This window comes from Eucalyptus grandis, chromosome 1 (genome assembly GCF_016545825.1).
Source record: "Eucalyptus grandis isolate ANBG69807.140 chromosome 1, ASM1654582v1, whole genome shotgun sequence".
NCBI classification, from domain to species: domain Eukaryota; kingdom Viridiplantae; phylum Streptophyta; class Magnoliopsida; order Myrtales; family Myrtaceae; genus Eucalyptus; species Eucalyptus grandis.
Genome location: NC_052612.1, coordinates 18,288,675 through 18,310,844, shown reverse-complemented (window position 1 = coordinate 18,310,844; position 22,170 = coordinate 18,288,675). Strand labels below are relative to the sequence as shown.

Genomic DNA, 22,170 nt, shown 5'->3' with positions numbered 1-22,170 from the left:
TTATTCACACTGATATTAGTGGACCATACACAGCTACTTTGTGCAAAATTTTTTATTTCATCACATTTATTGACGACTATTCCCGATATGGATACTTATACTTGATTAAAGAAAAGTCCGAGTCTCTTGATAAATTCAAGATTTTTCGGACTGAAGTGGAGAAACAGTTGGGAAAAGTTATTAAGATTGTCAGATCCGATCGTGGTGGTGAGTATTTTGGTAGGCACGGTGATGCTGGACAACTTAAAGGGCCATTTGCTAAATACTTAGAGAATTTTAGGATAATAGGTTAGTTTACTATGCTCGAAAGTCCTGAACAAAATGGTGTAGCTGAAAGGCGGAATCGTACTCTTATGGATATGATGAGAAGTATGATTAGTCGGACCAATTTACCTAATTTTCTGTGGGGAGAAGCTTTGAAAACAGCTCTTTATGTTCTAAATCGTGTTCCTACTAAAGCAGTTCCATTGACCCCTTTTGAATTATGGACTGGACATAAACCTAGCTTAAATCATCTTAAAGTTTGGGGATGTCCAGCAGAAGTGAAGTTATATAATCCAACATTGAGTAAATTGGATTCCAAAACTACTCGATGTTACTTTGTGTCTTATCCAGACCATTCAAAGGGGTATTGCTTTTATAACCCTAATGGAGGTATAAGAATTGTGGAATCTCAGACTGCAAAATTTCTAGAATTTGATGTAGCTGAAAAGGGTAGCTGCTCACAAGCTATCGAAGATGATAGTATGGTGGGGATTCTTGGATCTCCGTCCGATCCCGTGCGGACAATTATGGAGCCTCTTGCGCCACAAACTAAGCCTATTGTGGCACATGATCCTATTGTTGAGACAAGTCCTGATGAAATTCCTCACGCCCCTCAAATTCAGAATGAGGTTGACGTAGCTCCACTCAGAAGATCAACTAGAGAAAGACGTTCAGCTATACCACCAGACTATCTAGTCTACCTGGGAGAGCATGATTATGACATAGGCTGTGTTGTTGATGACGTGACTTATACTGAAGCCATCTCATGTCCTCAATCAGATTTATGGTTAGATGCAATGAAAGATAAGATGCAATCTATGAAACACAATGGTGTTTGGGAGCTTGTTGAATTGCCTGAAGGTTGTAAACCTATTGGCTGCAAATGGGTATTCAAAACTAAAAGGGATTCCAAAGGAAAGATTGAAAAGTTTAAAGCCGGACCGGTAGCTAAGGGTTTCACTCAAAGAGAAGGAATAGATTATGAAGCAACATTTTCTCCAGTTTCTTCTAAAGATTCCTTTAGAGTGATCTTAGTGTTGGTAGCTTATTACGATATGGAGTTACACCAGATGGATGTTAAGGCCCTGTTTGGTAACCATCCAAACAGGGCTAAATTCTGATTCTTTGTTCCCGGAATCAGTTTCGGCCAAGAATCGCGTTTGGTAAAATTTTTGTTCCTGGGAATAGATTGGGAATAGAATCAAGAATAAAAAAAAATTTGATTCTTGTTCCGGGAACGAATTTGAGAATCAAAATCAATAAATTTTCTTCTTCCCTTCGGCCATCTCGCGATCGCCGTCCACCACCGCCCGCCACCGTCCGCCGTCGCCACCGCCATTCACCGCCGCCGCCGACTGCCGTCGGCCGCCGCCGTCCGCCGCCTTCCACCGCCGGTCCGGCGAGCTCGCCGGAGGCTCGCCGGACCAGGGCGAGGTTCGGCGAGCTCGCCTGAGGCAAGCCCGGCCACCGGTGAGGCTCGGCCTCCCAGATCCGGCGAGGCCGAGCCTCGCCGGTGGCCAGCAGCCTCGCCGGGCCGGGTGAGGCCTCGGCGGGGCCGGGCGAGGCCCACTGGCAACCGGCGAGGCTCGGCCTCGCCTTGGATCTGGCGAGGCGAGCCTCGCCGGACTCGCGGGGGGCCGGGCGAGCCTCGCGACGCCCGGCCCACCGGGTGGCCGGGCGAGGCTCGCCCGGCCCGCCGGTGGCTTGCGGGCCCGCCCAACCCCGACGAGGTCGGCCCGCCACCGGCGGGGGCTAGGTGAGCCTCGTCCGCCGCCGGCGAGGCTCGGCCGACGAGGGCCGGCCTCGTCGAGGGCCGGCGACGCTCCAATGAGGTCGCCGGCCCTCGTCGGCCGGCCGCCGGCCCGACGACCGGCCAAAAGAAGAAGAAGAAGATGAGAAAAAGAAAAGAAAAAAAGGAAAATGAAAAGAAAAATGAAAAGAAAAAAATTAAAAATTAAAAAAAGAAAAGAAAACAAAGGAAAAAAAGTAAAAAAATTATTTAAAAATTAAAAGAAATTGATTTGGAACATAATTAATGAACACGGTACCAAACGCAATTCTATTCTAGAATCAGAAATTTTGGACAGTTACCAAACGGCTTAAAATGCTTAGAATCAGTTCCCGGGAACAGAATAAAAAAGAATCGGTTCTAATCAGAATCAGCTCTCGGGAACAGAATCGTTACCAAACGCGCCCTAAGACTGCTTTTCTAAATGGAGACCTTGATGAGGAGGTTTATATGGTGCAGCTCGAAGGTTTTGTAGCGAGATGACTCGGGTCAGCTTGTTTGTAGATTGAAAAAGTCTATTTATGGCCTTAAGCAAGCTTCTAGACAGTGGTATTTCAAGTTTCATAGTGTTGTTACTTCATTTGGATTTATTGAGAACAAAGTAGATCAGTGCATATACACCAAGGTCAGTGGGAGGAAATATATTTTTCTCATACTTTATGCAGATGATATATTGCTTGTTAGTAGTGACATTGGTTTACTGCATGAGACAAAGCGGATGTTATCGAAAAATTTTGACATGAAAGACCTTGGTGAGGTGTCTTTTGTTCTTGGCATTGAGATCCATAGGGATCGCTCACGCCGTTCATTGGGTTTATCTCAGAGGGCGTATATTGATCGCATTTTAGAAAGATTCAATATGCATGATTGCAAACCAGGAATTGCTCCTGTTGTTAAGGGTGATAAATTGAGTCTTTCACAATGCCCTAATTCAAATTTTGAGAAAGCTCAAATGAAGGATGTACCTTATGCTAGTGTGCTTGGAAGCATCATGTATGCTCAAGTTTGCACTAGGCCGTATATTGCTTTTGCAAATGGGCTTCTAGGCGAGATATCGTCTAATCCCGGATGCGATCACTGGGTTGCTGCCAAGAAGGTTTTAAGGTACTTAAAAAGAACAAAAGATTATATGCTGATTTATAAATATGTTCCAGACCTACAACTAGTAGGATATTCAGATGCAGATTTTGCTGGTTGTCAAGATGATAAGAAATCAACGACTGGATACATATTTATGTTGGTAGGAGGTGCAGTATCATGGAAGAGCGAGAAACAGAAATCTATATCTTCTTCAACCATGCAAGCGGAGTTTGTAGCATGTTTTTCAGCTGCTACTCAAGCAATTTGGCTCCGAAACCTCATTAGAGAGTTATCAGTTTATGATTTTGTGGATAGACCCATATAGTTATATTGTGACAATAACTCTGCAGTGTTGTTTATTAATAACAACCAAAGTTTAAAGGGGTCTAAACACATGGAGGTCAAGTTTTTTACTATAAAAGAATCAGTACAGAATGGTGACGTTGCAGTAGATTATATTCATACAGATGATATGGTTATAGACCCACTAACTAAAGGCCTACGCCCGTGTGTTTTTAATCGACATGTCCTTAGTATGGGCCTAGGAGCATCTTGGGATGCTGTTATTTAGTGGGAGCTATGTTTTTATTTTTCTTTTAATAAAGTTTACATCTGTTTTGTTACAATTTAGTAACACTTTGATATATATATATATGTCAACTTTTGCATTTAATAAAATATTTTTGAATGGATTGTTATTATGTTGAATATAGATATTGTTAAAAGTCTCAAGGTATTACTTAAACCTTGAGTGAAGGCTAGGGGCATCCGGTTATTAGCCTTGTGCATATGTCTTGTGATACATAAAGAAAGGTTAACCGTAAGGACAAGACATATGTGGGTTTATTGGAACCATAAAGCATTCTCTAGTGGCACAAGTTTTTATGACGCCTAAAGTTAAGAGAATGGTGACTGACAAATGGGGTCTCTCTATGAGAGATGTTATCCATTTGCCACATTACCATATTGAATCCATATCAATAAAGTTGAGAACATTCGTGACCATGGAAGGCTCTGTGTGTATACATGCAGTTATCACAATGATTCGGTGTTTAAGACTTTATGGGATAGGATTGACTATTAAGAATTATCTCTGGACCAATGTGCGCACATACGATGATTTCAATTAATATAGTCCAAGTGGGAGAATGTAAGAGTTTTTCTAATTGTGGACTACATTAATTGATATTGTAATTTACCATTTAACGTTTATCGTTTTACGGGGTTTGGTCTAAGGTGAGATAGTAGGTTTCTTAATTAGTCTAATATGGGCTGGCTAGTGTGGGCCGAGTTGAGCCTGGCCCGTAATGAGGGGGACTAGCTGGAAACTCTATAAATAGTGCTCAAGTCTCTCCTCTAACATGTATTCTCACATATATCCTCACCTAAGGGGCGTTTACCTAACGCTACACATGAGGGGGGCCGTCTCATTGAGCCAGTGATTCAGAGGGCAATAGAGGAGAAGGACTTGCGCGTGGAACATTGTGTTTCTGCTTCCGCTTCAAGAACAATGGATTCCAAAACAGGTATGTCAATTCTTTCTACTCAATCATGCATGTTTTTGTTCTAGTTATGGAGATCTTGGGATTTGCGCAATTTGCGTCTAACAGATTGGACTAGCATCAGGTTGGGGGACCACCTGAGAAGATCCATCAAGTCAGCCTCGGTCACGCATGTTCTATTTTGAGGTTTGAAGCATTGTTTGTTTTTTTTTTCTTCTATTGATGTCTAGAGATTTGGTATGCTTTGTATCTATGTGTCAATATGCTAAATTCATTTGCAGAGGCCTTTCAAGTGTTCTATAAAGGATTGCCCTGCCATCTATAGGAGAAAAGACCATTTGGCTCGTCACTTTCTTCAGCATAAAGGCAAGATTTTCAGCTGTCCTGTTGATGGTTGCGATAAGTCATTTGCATATCAAGGGAACATGAAGAGGCACTTGAATGAAATTCACAATGATGAGGAGTCATCAACGTCTGGTGAATGTAAGAGTCTGAAGTAGCATGTTTGTCCGGAGGTTGGGTGTGGAAAGGTTTTCAAGTTTGCATCGAAGTTGCGAAAGCATGAGGATTCTCATGGTAAGTCACTTAATAATGAAGGTTTCTTGGTGAAGCCGAATGATATCTATGAGTTGTTTAACGTGCCATTTGATAATAACGTGATTTCAACTGCTGCAGTCAAACTGGAGACTGTGGAGGCTTTCTGTTGTGAGTGCATGAAATACTTCAGCAATGTTGACTATCTGAAGGAGCACATGCGGTCAGCTCACCAATTATTCAATTGCGACATATGTGGGACTAAGCAGTTGAGGAAGAATATCCAACGGCATCTCCGCACGCATGAGAAGAAAAATTCGGCTGATTCAGAAGCATTCAGATTTGATGTTGAGGGTTGTCTCCGCATTTTTTCAACAGTAAGATGCAGTCACCTACTAAATAGATTCTGGCTGGTTATGAATAATAATCTTTTGGAACTTTGAAGCGTGAGCTCATTTATCGTGTGCCCACTGAGTGTACATTAGCTGATTACTTTCTTGTTGACATAAATCAAATTTACGTCAGCATGTGAAGGCTGTTCATCTTGAGGTGAGGCCATTTGTATGCGGCCATAAGGATTGTGGCAAGAAGTTTTCGTATAAGCACGTGAGAGACCATCACGAGAAAACTGGCTACCATGTTTACACTCCAGTGAGCCCCATTCTCTTGTTCTCTCAAATATTAAAGTTCAATTTTACTGCTGTTGAATTCTAGCTTTTTACTACATGAGAGTTGGATGATTCTCATTCCTAGCAATTTGGCTCCTTGGGTTCAGGGTGATTTTGAGGAGTTAGATGAGCAATTTCGATCCAGGCCTGGAGGCAGAAGAAAAAGGAAATGTCCGACGATCGAGTCCCTACTATGAAAAAGAGTTACTCTACCCAACGAGCTAGATTTCCTTTTGGATTAGTGGCTGGAGTCTCTCGGCAGCACTGGGCAGCAGCTGAGGGTTATGTATAGGAGCTTTGGTTTTTGGCTTTATAGGTTGAGCAAAGGTGATAAATTCACTCATCATCCTCCTGTCACCTGTTTGTAGTTAGTAGATAGAGCTTGCTATTGTTTTGTGTATGGAGATAAGAGAGCGAGTTAATAATCCTTAGCAAAAGATGTTTGTGACGGGCTATTGTCTGCTGTAAATCATGCAATATAATAGTAAAATTCAACCGAACCATTGGTCTCATACTAATCTGTCACTATTCACTTGATCAATTTTCATTGTTGAAAAGTTAAAAAGTCCTAGTCGATATTTTCCATCCTGAGATTGTTGAAGGCTTGGAAGTCAGATTTGTACTCTCCTTTGGTAACTTTTAAAAGAAAAGTAATAATTGTCTATAAAAATAATTTCTCTTAAGTACATAAAGTTTCTTACTTCTTATTTAAATGTCAGGCTAAATCCCAAGAAAGATCATGTACACATTTCCAGGGGATAAAATGACCTCACCAAATGTCCCAAAAATATCACGGAGTTACACTCCAAGGACGAAAGTGACTCATTATTTTTTCCTTTTCCATGGCGGATGATGCTGGCACTTTAATTTATTCTTAAAATTAATAAAAAATAGCAAATAAAAAACTAAAATGTTGTTGGCCAGAATATGTTGGAAAGTAGACCAGAATTTTAAGGGAAGAAAAAACTGTCAAGTGCCAATGAAAATATTGAAAATGGTTAAATTATAGAATCATCTTCCTCAGATCATTGCCTAAGATCGTCCCTTGAAGAGTCGTCCGTGAGCGTCAACCAAACCCCATGTTTGAGCCTAGCGATGGTTATTGCCTGGATTCTGGTCCAGATTGAGGTTGGACGACCCCAACCAGTGGACCAGATCGGATCCCAGGGCCGCAGCCATGGATGCCCATGAGCTGTTCTTGCAGAGCTTAAATGATGTGAGCGCTGTCCCAAAGGGCTCTGCAGCCACCCTGAGCTTCAAATTCGTGCTGTAGGAGCTCCCACGGCCGCGAGCTCTACCTCGATTGAGAAAGAGTGTATGCCAAGGGGGATGGGTTTGTCGGCGACGATCGAGAGCAGTTGCAGCCCAAGTTTTTGGCTACGCTCATGAGCGTTGCTGATGGTGATCCGTATTTTGATTCACGAAACGCCGAACTCGTGGAGGAACTTTTTCCTCTGTGGCCCAGAAAACAAGTGAAAATTGCAAAGTAACTATCATAAACAGCGCACTGTAAAGTAGCACAAAAGGAAAATGCCATCGGAGCCTAAACTATTGTTTGAAATTGAAGGTGCGTTTGTTTTAAGATAAATTCAAGATTTGGAAAGTATTTTTTTTTAAAAAAAAAAGTGATTGGTTATATCATTCCAAAAATTATTCAACAGAAAATGTTTTCATGATCGGCTAATAATTTATACCTAATTATTTTTGTTTGTGATGGAAATATTCTTCATTTATTCATTTTTGTAAGAAATACAAAAGATTATTTTTGAAAAAAAAATGCATTCTAAAATTTTGAATTTTATGTGGAACGAAGGCAAACTTTTAAATCATTCCTTTGCTCTCCGAGCTGGCGGCTATCCCTCCTGCCATGTTGAGTCAAGGGAAGGGCGGTTGTTTTCTTGTTTCTTGACGATGATGAGTCATTAAATAATCGCAAAGAAGTGTTTAACATTCCGTTTAGTCCAAACAGAATAATCTTCATTTCAATAGTAAATTTGTAATTCATGAAATTTCAAATAATGGTGTATATTGATGATATTTTGCAACAAATATTAGTGAATTATAACCATAAATGTTCTAGTTATATATTTACTACTCAAAACTAAATCTCAGCATGATAAATGGTTTTCTATTATTGAGTTTGTGGATAATAAGATTGTTATTTCATTGGTGACTTAACAATTATGCATTAACATGTAAAATATAAAAATTAGTGTCAATCAACTATTAGATTTGTGGATGATAAAACTGTCATTTCATTGGCAACGTATACTTACGCATCCATTTAAAATCTAAAATTAAGTGGAAATATACTGTTGAGTTGAGTTTGTCCATGGTAAATTGTCATTCCATCGCTAATTAGAAACAGGCTAATCAACAAATTATTGATCACTCTTCGCTTATCATTAGTATTTCGAATTTATTATTGACATTACGTAATTACCCTCCACAAAAAAAAAATTCTGTTTTATTCGTCAATGGAATTTTATAAATCACTACATCGGGAAGCTCCACTGAAAGGACAATTTTGCATTCCTAGTCAACTGAAAACTACTAGTCGTTATGCTTGATTGTGGTAAGTTAGTAAGTTGAATGTTTTTCTTCTCCATGATCCTCCACTGGAGGACAGTTCTTCAAGTTTGAATAAATTGAAGATTCTTCAAGCTGTGCACCCTCTACCAAACTGGACCAAAGGTCTTCCCAACTTTTTCTAAGAAGGTGCATGGAAATTTAGGGTTTGAAAATTTCAATCCCAAAAGGTTTTCAAATTCTTGCTCTGTCCTTGTGCTTGAAGTTGGACCTAGTTGACTGGAGTACTGCCGCTTTCAAGTCAACAATCACATTGGATGACAAATATGCTCTGCTAATTTCGATTGGCTGCAATAACATTTTGTAAGTTCTCTAGAAATGTTAAATACCAATCTTAATATGATGCTCTTGGTGTGTCATGGACTATTTCCAGCTGGTAGCACGTGATCTAACTCCAATGTAGATGTAAGCTTTAAGCAATCTAAAATCAATTACAAGTAGCCATCAAAGTGGTATCAAAAAATGAAGCTGGGCATTTCACATATTTCATTGTTCCAATAAGATTTCTCTAATTATATTTATGAAACCGAGTTGTTAAAGTTGGTTAATTCTTGGGATGATAATCTAAGTAAGCGGCGAAGAAAGCCTTAATGACAGTAAAAACAAAGAGAATGAAAACAGCAGTGAAGGGTTGCCAAATTGGTAGCGCTGGACCCCCATCCATTTCACTGGCCACTTGCCCGAATTGCTCGGTCAAGTAGCTTGAGCCAATATCGAAGCTGACATCCTTAGGGAGATCACCGAAGAATCTCACAACCTCATGAGGTTCATGTTAGTGGAGATGAGCTTGGAAGACTAACAGTAGCAGTTTACCACTGCTCGAAATCCCAACATATTGCTTATATATTTTAAAGGCAGTGGGATTTCTACCACTGCTCGAAATCCCAAAATGTACTTCAGGAGTTTAGCTTTGAATCATGAGACAGAAAACCAGAGGAACTGTTTATTCAATAAATGGAAGCGAAATGAATATCTGTTCTCTAAAAGAGGACTTGAACTGTAGAAAGCAGGGAATGATACACAAGGGGAAGAGATGCTCTTGTTTGTTCTTTCTTGGCTTTTTTTTATCAACAGTCAAGCCAACTTTAGATAGCCGCGCATGGGGACCGAAAAATTAATGGTACCATGTGATAAGAATCAGACCAAACACAGCTCTGTTGAGCTCCCGTGCTAAGAAGTTCATGTTCATCTGCTTTCCAATAAGAACACAAATCTGCCACAAACTCTGTAATATGGTATTGAAGTCGCATACAAATATAATTAAATCATTCATTTTCTGTTCCTGAATCTACTTATTTAATGGACAAAATAGGACATCACATATGCATTTTGGTGGTACGGTCAGAAATTGGGGTATCTATACTATTTACTTTTAATCGATCTCTACATCCTTAATGTGATGTATAAAGAGAAAACTGATTCGCATAATAATTGTACCAACTATAATATCAATACCATAAACTTCTTTTTGTGTAACAAAACTCCCCACTGTCATGTGAGTGACCCAAAAGCACCCAATTGTCATTACCTTAAATCCACCAAAAACCCTAAACATCATTCAGTGCGACACCAATACTTTGCACTTTTTCTTTTTGTGTGTCAATAATACCCCAAATTTGTACTAATGACCCAAAAGGATCCAATTGTAAGAGGCCTAAATCCAGTTTGGTGTACCCATATCCCTTGTCTAGTGTAAGGTTTGGCTTACATGGTGCTTTGTTCACAGACTTTCTTCCAAAGTTACACCAGCTGGATGCTATAGTATGGATAAACCTTGATTGTGACAAATTATAAAGTCAAGTTATTGAGTAAAAATATAACCTCAGAGTATTTTCTCTCTCCATTTCAAGAATATTCAGAGGCTTTCAATTTCTTGAACTCAGAACAGCTGATTCTCTCTACATGAGTGTTTCCTAATCTGCTTGAAAAATAATGAGGATTTTGCTCCTCCCATGGCTGGTCTTAATGCTCGTGCATACCAACCCCTTCAGCATGGTTTTGGTCTCGGGCCAGTGTCTCCGAGATCAGAAATCGCTGACGCTGGAGAGGCCATTCTAGTTTGTTTGTTCTTGACTCCATAAGAACAGGCTCCGTGGACAAACGTTGCCCCTGCCGCCATTTGCCACACACTTGGATTTCTCGAGTAACAACTTCACTTTAGACATTCCACCTGCTATTGGTATGAGTCTTTCTGTCCCTGTACAATAACAATTTCCGGGGGTTTATCCCAAAATCAATTTGCAAAGCTGAATATCTCGAGGTACTTGACCTAACTCATAGTAATTTGATGGGATATATTCCTGATTGCTTAGTGGTGGAGTCTCTCAAGATATTAATTCTGCGGAATAATGCCTTGGAAGGTAGCGTTATCAATTTCCCCGAAACATGTGGCTTGAAGACTTTGGGTCTCGGCAATGATCTATTACAAGGGAAGTTCCCACAGTCATTGGCAAATTACACAATTCTGGAGGTTTTAGACGTCAGAGAAAACCAGATTGATGACGTGTTTCCATGACAATTGAAGAGCATTGCAAGTCTACGTGTGCTTGTTTTACGATCCAACAAGTTCCATGGAGGGGTTGGATGTCCAGGGACTAATGGCCCTTGGAAGATGCTTCAAATTGTGGACATATCTTCCAACAATTTCAGTGGCATTCTGCCTCCTCAATGGCTCGCAATTTGGGAGTCTATGAAGGCTAATGTAGACTTCAATTATATCCAATATATATATTCCTTGGCGCTTCTGGACTCTATTATCAGGATACAGTAAGCGTCACCATCAAAGGTTTGCAAGTGGAGCTGGTGAAGATCTTTGACTCTTGTCACTTCAAATGACTTCTCATGCAACAATTTCGAAGGTACAATACCTGATACCCTCGGGGCTCTCAAAGTGCTTTATTTCCTCAACTTATCAAAGAATGCATTCTCAAGGCCAATTCTTTCATCGTTAGGTAAAAGAACAGCCAAGTAGCAAAACTTGATATAATGGGATACTTAAGTGTCAAAATTTAGGAAAGTGACATTTAAGTGTCACTATTTAAAAAAAAAAAATGGAACACTTGAGTGCCACCTTCGCGAATCCTACCGAAATTGCTATGTTACAATTTTTTTTTTATTAATTTTGCTCGCCTACGTGGCTTGTTGGAAGGCTAACTCAGCAAAGAGACGCAAAAATAACGTCATTTTGGCATAGATTTGAATTTTAATATAAAAATGAATTAAATTAAACTTTGAGAGAGAGAGAGAGAGAGAGAGAGAGAGAGAGAGAGAGAGAGAGAGAGATGAGGAAGATGAACTGTAATAAGAGATTGAGGGCTTAGCCCTCGCCATTGTCGCCTCCCCGCCATCACTGGGAAGGTGGGGGGGAGGGTCGGTTGGGGTCGCCGAGCCTTGGCCAAGGGTAGTGACCTCGGCTGACCAGCGACGAAGGCCTACGAGCCCTCGCCCAGATCGGGGGCGAGGGTGTAGTAAGCGATTGAGGGCTTAGCCCTCGCCTCTATTGCCTCCCCGCCGTCACTAGGAAGGTGGGGGGAGGGTTGGTTGGGGTCGCCGAGCTTTGGCCAGGGGCCAATGACCCCAGCCGACCAGCGGCAAAGGCCTATGAGCTCTTGCCCAGATCTAGGGTGAGGGTCGCGATTCTCCCCCAGATCTGGCAAGGGTCACGGGCCCTTGGTCGGCCCTTACTAGATCTGGGGGAAGGCGTTGCCCTAGTAGATAGCGGCCCTTGGCTCTGTCGGGCAAGGGCCGACAACCCTTGCTGAATCTAGGGGAGGGCTCGTAGGCCCTCGTCGCCAGTCAATTGGGGTCACCGAGCCTTGGCCACCATTGCCAACCCTTCCCAATGATGACAGGGAGGCGGCAACAGCGAGGGTTGATCCCTTAGTCGCCTACAATTGTTCATCTTCCTCTTTCCTCCTTTTTTTATTTGGGTTTAAATTAAATTTAATTAATTTTTATATTATTTATTTACTCATGTTAGCAACAAAACGACATTATTTTGGCACTTGTCTAGCCATGTCAAAATATAAAATGATGTTGTTTTGCACTTGGCTCGCCGGAAAATCGTCACGTCAGCATTTTGGCTGGATTTTCTCGCCATTGGCACTTAACTAATCCATTTTGCTCCGATTTTGATACTTAAGTGTCACTTTCTTAACTTTTAGCACTTAAATGCCTCACCGTGTCAAGCTTTGGCACTACAGGTGTCCCGTACTCTACATCAGCTTGAGTTTTTGAACCTTTCATGGAACGACCTCAATGGGACGATTCCCACACAACTTTCAGACCTTAATTTTCTTTCCATGCTAAACCTCTCACACAACAAAATTTTGGTTTGATTTACAGCAATCAAGCGATTTCTCACCTTTTCAGCAAGTTCCTTTGAAGGCAATGCTGGATTGTGTGGACGACAACCGGGAACAAATTGCTCAAGTTCTTTATGAGGAAACCTTGGATTGTGCAGGATTCCGTTCAAGAAAATTTGCTGAATTACCACAAGTAGGATGAAAGAAGCGGGTTGTATTCCATCTAAAAGTGACCCAGATGATGATGGTGACAACGATGATGACGAGAAGAAGTGGTTTTATATGGGCATATCGCTTGGATTCGTGGTTGGCTTCTCGGTATTTTGGGGTTTGTTGGCCTTTATTAAATCATGGAGGTTTGCTTATTATCGATTCTAGGATAAAGTGTTGTTGAAACACTCATGTCCATGAAGAATTCTACTGAGGTTCGGTTATTAAACTTGAAAATGAGCATTTTCAATCTTTCTTCTCTTCATAGTTCTTCATCTCCATTAAAATGACAGGATTTGTTTATTGATCAATAAAACTCTTGTTTGCTAATCGAAATAAAAAGTGGGTCTGTGTAGAAACCGCTATTACATAAAAGTAGGTATTCATCTGGAGTATCTTCTTAATTAGTGCGCTCATGGGCTCCTTGCCTTTTCTCTTCTTCACTACAGAATTTTGTTTTTGTTTTGGCAAGGGACTTCTCCTTCAGGCATTCTAATGCCTTATTAAGTTCCTTTAGTCTCATTTTTGAAACCATCTTCAATCCAATCACCATTGGAGCAATGGTTCGAACACACAGAGAGGTTGGAATCTGAACATGGAAATGTCTTAATAGTCGAGTGACAAGCGCATAGTAATGTAGTTGTCCCTCGTCCTTCACAACTGTCCTATACATGTGCATTAAGATAGTGTGAGGCAGTGAGAACTTAAGGCCAATGTTGATTGCGTACATCAGCTTTGCTTCAGAGTGAGAAACATCAGTCTTTGAAGTGAATTTGGCTCTGATACAAATTGTAAGTACTAGTATGAACACCTAGAGGGGAGTGAATGAACATCTAGAGAAGAGTGAATAGGTGTGAAGAAAAATTTTCGCAGAATTCAGAAGAGATAAATTGCCTTTAGAAGATAACATACTATAAACGCATCCAGCTTTAAATAATTAAATAAGTTTACGAATTAAAGTAAAGAGTTCAAGGAAGAGAATAAGAATACAAGATTTATAGTGGTTCAACTTAGACCAAGCCTATGTCCACTCTCTTGTACTGACAGCCTATTGGCTGGATTCCATTATGAATCAAAAGAGATTTTACAGTGGTGTGATCTCAACTTCACAGTGAAGAGTCTCTACTGATTTCTCACAAAGTCTCACTAAGAGTTTCTCTCTTTTGTTTACAACTTTGAGCTTAGTGAATGAAATAGCAAAGGAACTAGAAAGCTTTAGACTATGAAATTTTTCTTTCATCCACACTCTCAAACAATTATCAAGTCCTCCTTATATACTCCTTCATGCCTTCACGACCATTGGCATTTTCCAAAGGAATTCTTCCAATCTACCCGTTGAACAGAATCAATCAAGGTGATCTTGAGTCGTTAGATGAGTTGTGATGAAAGCCCGTCAATCCTATTCGTCCATACAATCAAGATCTTTGTTTCTATAAGTAGAATCTTCCAAGTTTGTTTTGCCTTTCAAAAGATTTGATTATCTGAATTGATTCCAATAAAGGTAATCAATCAAGTAAGTGCTTATCCAGCCAAAAGGTGATCCATAAACCATACGAATTGAATCCTTGAAGATAATCCCGCATTTGGATAAGTCTTTATTCTTCGGTCTGGAAACTGTCAGTGAGGGCAGACTTGAAACTAAAGTCTGGTGGTCTTCAAACTTTGACACTTCAGTCTGGAAGTCTTCAGACTTTGACACTTCAGTCTGGAAGTCTTCAAACTAGACTTTGGAAATGTTTTGTCAACTTCAAAACAGTAAATGAGTTTTCTCCAACAACAAGGCCTAGTCTAGGTGGGGTGAGGGCCTTCTTGCCTTCGTCGCTCATCAGGTTTAGAACTAAATTGGAAGAAGTACAATAAATTCAAAACTTTTTTTGATAATTTCCCTGAGTTCCACCAATAACCATATAATTCAATAGGCACGATAATTACTTCACCATAATTTGAAAGCAAATATATGTAATATATGTGAAAGAATGCACAAATAAAGCCCAACAAACACAGATCAATTAGGTTTCCATGTGATATCGTCCAACTGATGTCTTTAAAAAATTTCCAAGATCAATAACACAATATAAATAATAAGAAAGTTGGCTAAAATGGAGATTTTTGGTCTGAGTGATTGCTGATTTTCAGGTTTCCTTGCTGATTTTCCAGAGGATGGTTATCTTGAGACTCTGGTCTTGAGTAACACGTATATTTAAGGGGGGTTCCAGCTTCAATCAGTAATCTCATAAACTTGTCAACATTAGAATTGTTTATTTGCAGTTTGAGTGGATCGACCCCAACCTTACTGGGGAACCTTTCGGAGTTGACTTAATGGTCTTTAAATAATCTAATTGGGATCAGTTCCTTCAGTATGTCCAGAATCTCGGACATATTATGCTATCCTCGCGATGGGAAGGACTTCTGAACCTTTGTAAAACTAGATTTGAGGTACAACTCGTCGGAGGGAACCATTCGGCCGTCTCTCATTACCCTTCCTGCATCTAATGTCCCCATTGTCCTTCAATTTCGGTGTTCAGTCCTAATGTAACATGAAAATGAGTCTGAGAGCTCTATCGTTAATTTCCTTTTTTACCCAATAGTTTACACAAAATCAGGTTCTAAGTGCAATGAACCTTGTAGAAATAAAATGGAAGTGAAATGAATATCAGTTCTCTAGAAAGGGACTTTTATTGCAGAAGGGCAAGAGATACTGATACTTTTTAATTTCTGAGCTTTTCTTCATCAACAGTCAAGAATCATTGAAAGCCACCGCTGGCTCAACCAAGTCATTTAATGAATTAGCATTTGCAAGTCAACTCAACTTAAGATTCTCGCACATAGGGACAAGATATTAATTATATGATATGATAAGAATTACAGACCAAGCACAGCTCCATTGAAATTCCATACAGGGAAGTTCATGTTCATCTGCCTTCCAATAAGAACAAAGCTCCTCATTGTATGTGTTCACTTATAGACTCCGTAATATAGTATGGAAGTTGCACTTAAATATAAGTAGATCATTTTATTTATTTTCTTGAATCTACTTATGTAATGAACTTGTAGAAATAGAATGGGAGCGAAATGAATATCTGTTTTCTAGAAAGGGACTTCTATTGCAGAAAGGGAAAGAGATGCTGATGTTGTTGTTGTTTTTTTTCCCCTTCTGGACCTTTCTTCATCAACAGTCAAGAATCATTCAAGGCCACCGCTGGCTTAACCAAGTCATTGAATGATTCGCATTCGCAAGTCAAGTCAACTTAAAATTGTGGCACGTAGGGACAAGATATTAATGATACGATGTGATAAGAATTATAGACCAAGCATAGCTCCATTGAAATTCCATGTGGGGAAGTTCATGTTCATCTACCTTCCAATAAGAACATAGCTCCTCCTTAGATGTGTTCTCTCACAAACTCCGTAAAATAATACTGAAGTTGCACTCAAATATAAGTAAATCATTTTATTTCTTTTCTTGAATCTACTTATTTAATGAACAAAAATAGGACATGATGCATTTTGGTGTTACGATAAAAAGCCGTGGTACTTATCTAAGTTTAACAGATTTTCAACGTTGTTACTACGCCGTATAAAGAGAAAATTGATACACATAATGTCATTGTTTTATGATGTTAATATAAGATGAGCCAAAAGAATTTACATTAGTTGTCAAGTTCTAATCTCAACATCTTAAACATACTTATTTTATTTCTCTATTTTTTCTTTAAAAAAAAAATATAGCCTTTTCTTTTAACTTAGAAATTATGTTAATTCAATAAATTAATTTTATTGCGCAGCATTGCGATTTTTCTCAGTAATTTTCAAAGTGAGATAAGTCAAAAGAAACTGGTTTTATTTAAGGACAAATAAGAAGTAAAATGTATAAATGTTCTCTAGAAAGCGACTTGTATTGCAGAAAGGGAAAGGGATGTTGATGTTTTATTTTGTCCTTTATGGACCTTTCTTCATCAACAGTCAAGAATCAACATTGAAGGCCACTGCTGGCTCAACGAAGTCATTGAATGAATTCGCATTCGCAAGTCAAGTCAACTTAAGATTGTTGCACATACGGACAAGATATTAATGATATGATGTGATAAGAATTGTGGACCAAGCGCAACTCCATTGAAGTTCCATAGAGGGAAGTTCGTGTTCATTTGCCTTCCAAATAAGAATACAACTCCTCCTTGTATGTGTTCTATCACCAACTCCATAAAATAGTATTGCAGTTGCACTGCAATATAAGTAAATAATTTTATTTCTTTTCTTGAATCTACTTATTTAATGAAAAAAAATAGGACACGATAGATGCATTTTAGTGTTACGTTGAAAAGCTGTGATATCTATCTATGTTTAACAGATTTTCTACATCATTACTACGCTGTGCAAAGAGAAAATTGACACACATAATGTCATTGTTTTATGATGTTAATATAAGATGAGCCAAAAGAATTTATATTAGTTGTCAAGTTTGAATCTCCACATCTTAAACATATATCTTTTATTTCTCCATTTTTCTTTAAAGAAAAATATAGCCTTTTCTTTTAATTGAGAATTAATTAAATAAAGTAATTTTATTGCGCATTGTCGCAATTTTTCTCAGTAATTTCCAAAGTATAATAAGTCAAAAGAAACTAGTTTTATTTTAGGAAAAATAAGAAAGTAAAATGTATATATGTTCTCTAGAACGGGACTTGCATTGTAGAAAGGAAAAGAGATGCTAATGTTTTTTTTTTTTTTCCTTTATGGACCTTTCTTCATCAATAGTCAAGAATCATCGAAGGCCACCGCTCGCTCAACCAAGTCATTGAATGAATTCGCATTTGCAAGTCAAGTCAACTTAAGATTGTCGCGTGTAGGGACAAGATATTAATGATACGATGTGATAAGTAGTATAGACCAAGCACAGCTCCATTGAAATTCCATATAGGAAAGTTCATGTTCATCTGCCGTCCAATGAGAACATAACTCCTCCTTGGACGTGTTCTCTCACAAACTCCATAAAATAGTATTGAAGTTGCACTCAAATATAAGTAAATAATTTTATTTCTTTTCTTGAATCTACTTATTTAATGAACAAAAATAGGACATGATAGGTGCATCTTAGTGTCACGATGAAAAGCTATGATATCTATCTATATTTAACAGATTTTCTACGTCATTACTACACTGTACAAAGAGAAAATTGACACACATAATGTCATTGTTTAATGATGTTAATATAAAATGAGCCAAAAGAATTTATAATAGTTGTCAACTTCTAATCTCAACATCTTAAACTTATTTATTTTATTTCTCTATTTTCTTTTAAAAATATAGCCTTTTCTTTTAACTAAGAAATTATGTTGACTAAATAAAGTAATTTTATTGTGCATTGTCGCAATTTTTCTCAGTAATTTCCAAAGTGAGATAAGTCAAAAGAAACTAGTTTTATTTTAGGAAAAAAAAAAAGAAAGTAAAATGTATATATGTTCTCTAGAAAGAGACTTGTATTGCAGAAAGGAAAGAGATGCTGATGTTTTTCTTTGTTGACCTTTCTTCATCATTAGTCAAGAATCATTGAAGGCCACCGCTCGCTCAACCAAGTCATTGAATGAATTCGCATTTGCAAGTCAAGTCAACTTAAGATCGTCGCGTGTAGGGACAAGATATTAATGATACGATGCGATAAGTAGTATAGACCAAGCACAGCTCCATTGAAATTCCATATAGGAAAGTTCATGTTCATCTGCCGTCCAATGAGAACATAACTCCTCCTTGGACGTGTTCTCTCACAAACTCCATAAAATAGTATTGAAGTTGCACTCAAATATAAGTAAATAATTTTATTTCTTTTCTTCAATCTACTTATTTAATGAACAAAAATAGGACATGATAGATGCATTTTAGTGTCACGATGAAAAGCTGTGATATCTATCTACGTTTAACAGATTTTCTACGTCATTACTACGTTGTACAAAGAGAAAATTGACACACATAATGTTATTGTTTTATGATGTTAATATAAAATGAGCCAAAATATTTATATTAGTTGTCAACTTCTAATCTCAACATCTTAAACTTATTCTTTTGTTTATCTATTTTTTCTTTAAAATAAATATAGCCTTTTCTTTTAACTAAGATATTATGTTGACTAAAGTAATTTTATTGCACATTGTCGCAATTATTCTCAGTAATTTTCAAAGTAAAATAAGTCAAAAGAAACTAGTTTTATTTTAGGAAAAAAAAGAAAGTAAAATGTATATATGTTCTCTAGAAAGGGACTTGTATTGTAAAAAGGGAAAGAGATGCTGATGTTTTTTTCTTCATGGACCTTTCTTCATCAACAGTCAAGAATCATTCAAGGCCACCACTGGCTCAACCAAGTCATTTAACGAATTTGCATTCACAAGTCAAGTCAACTTAAGATTGTCGTGCGTAGGGACAAGATATTAATGATACAATGTGATAAGAATTATAGACCAAGCACAATTCCATTGAAATTCCATAAAAGGAAGTTAATGTTCATCTGCCTTCCAACAAGAATATAACTCCTCCTTGTATGTGTTCTCTCACCAACTCCGTAAAATAGTATTGCAGTTGCACTCCAATATAAGTAAATAATTTTATTTATTTTCTTGAATCTACTTATTTAATGAACAAAAATAGGACATGATAGATGCATTTTGTGTTACGTTGAAAAGCTGTGATATCTATCTACGTTTAACAGATTTTCTACATCATTACTACGCTGTGCAAAGAGAAAATTGACACGCATAATGTCATTGTTTTATAATGTTATTATAAAATGAGCCAAAAGAATTTATATTAATTGTCAAATTCTAATCTCAACATCTTAAACATATTTCTTTTATTCCTCTATTTATTCTTTAAAAAATATAGCCTTTTCTTTTAATTGAGAAATTATGTTAATTAAATAAAGTAATTTTATTGTGCATTGTCGCAATTTTTCTCAGTAATTTCCAAAGTGAAATAAGTCAAAAGAAACTAGTTTTATTTTAGGAAAAAAATAAAGTAAAATGTATATATGTTCTCTAGAAAGGGACTTGTATTGCAGAAAGGAAAAGAGATGCTGATGTTTTTTTTTTTCTTTGTTGACCTTTCTTCATCATTAGTCAAGAATCATTGAAGGCCACCGCTCACTCAACCAAGTCATTGAATGAATTCCCATTGGCAAGTCAAGTCAACTTAAGATTGTCGCGTGTAGGGACAAGACATTAATGATATGATGTGATAAGAAGTATAGACCAAGCACAGCTCCATTGAAATTCCATATAGGGAAGTTCATATTCATCTGCCGTCCAATAAGAACATAACTTCTCCTTGGACGTGTTCTCTCACAAACTCCATAAAATAGTATTGAAGTTGCACTCAAATATAAGTAAATAATTTTATTTCTTTTCTTGAATCTACTTTTTTAATGAACAAAAATAGGACACGATAGATGCATTTGGGTGTTACAAGGAAAAGCTACGGTATCTATCTATGTTTAACAGATTTTCTACGTCATTACTACGCTGTACAAAGGGAAAATTAATACACATAATGTCATTGTTTTATGATGTTAATATAAGATGAGCCAAAAGAATTTATATTAGTTGTCAACTTCTAATCTCAACATCTTAAACATATTTATTTTATTTCTCTATGTTTTCTTTAAAAAAAGATATAACCTTTTCTTTTAACTGGGAAATTTTTTTAATTAAATAAAGTAATTTTACTGCACAGTGTCACAATTTTTCTCAGTAATTTTCGAAGTGAAATAATTCAAAAGAAACTAGTTTTATTTTAGGAAAAAAAGAAGAAAGTAAAATGTATATATGTTCTCTAGAAAGGGACTTGTATTGCAGAAAGGGAAAGAGATGCTGAACGTTTATTTTTCTTTATGGACTTTCTTCATCAATAGTCAAGAATCATTCAAGGCCACCACTGGCTCAACCAAGTCATTGAATGAATTCGCATTTGCAAGTCAAGTCAACTTAAGATTGTCGCGCGTAGGGACATTATGTTAATGATACAATGTGATAAGAATTATAGACCAAGCACAATTCCATTGAAATTCCATACAAGGAAGTTAATCTTCATTTGCCTTCCAATAAGAGTACAACTCCTCCTTGTATGTGTTCTCTTACAAACTCGGTGAAATAGTATTGCAATTGCATTCCAATATAGGTAAATAATTTTATTTATTTTCTTGAATCTACTTATTTAATGAACAAATATAAGACATGATAGATGCATTTGGGTGTTACAATGAAAAGTTGTGATATCTATCTACGTGTAAGATTTTCTATGTCGTTACTACGCTGTACAAGAGAAAATTGACACACGTAATGTCATTGTTTTATGATGTTAATATAAAATGAGCCAAAAGAATTTATATTAATTGTAAAGTTCTAATCTAAACCTCTTAAACTTATTTCTTTTATTTCTCTATTTTTTCTATCTATTTTTTCTTTGAAAAATATAGCTTTCTTTTAACTAGGAAATTATGTTGATTTAATAAAGTAATTTTATTGCGCATTGTCACAATTTTTCTCAGTAATTTCCAAAGTGAAATAAGTCAAAAGAAGCTAGTTTTATTTTAGGAAAAATAAGAAAGTAAAACGTATATCTATTCTCTAGAAAGGGACTTGTATTGTAGAAAGGGAAAGAGATTCTGATGTTTTATTTTTCTTTATGGACCTTTCTTCATCAATAGTCAATAATCATTGAAGGCCACCACTAGTTCAACCAAGTCATTGAATGAATTCGCATTCGCAAGTCAAGTCATCTTAAGTTTGTCGTAGGGACAAGATATTAATGATACGATGTAATAAGAATTATAGACCAAGCACAGCTCCATTGAAATTCCATATAGGAAGTTGATGTTCATCTGCCTTCCAATAAGAACACAACTCCTCTGCCTTCCAATAAGAACACAACTCCTCCTTGGATGTGTTCTCTCACAAACTTCGTAAAATAGTATTGAAGTTGCACTCAAATATAAGTAAATAATTTTTTTTTCTTTTCTTGAAACTACTTTTTTAATGAACAAAAATAGGACATGATAGATGCATTTCGGTGTTACGAGGAAAAGCTACGGTATCTATCTATGTTTAATAGATTTTCTATGTCATTACTACGCGGTACAAAGAGAAAATCGATACACATAATGTCATTGTTTTATGATATTAATATAAGATGAGCCAAAAGAATTTATATTAGTTGTCAAGTTCTAATCTCAACATCTTAAACATACT

The 22,170-nt window shown here is 37.4% G+C and overlaps 1 pseudogene; it reads left to right on the top strand.

Moving 5' to 3' along the window:
• The first annotated feature begins 4,743 nt into the window (after positions 1 to 4,743).
• Positions 4,744 to 22,170, top strand: part of LOC104424391 — a 33,927-nt pseudogene continuing 16,500 nt past the window's right edge.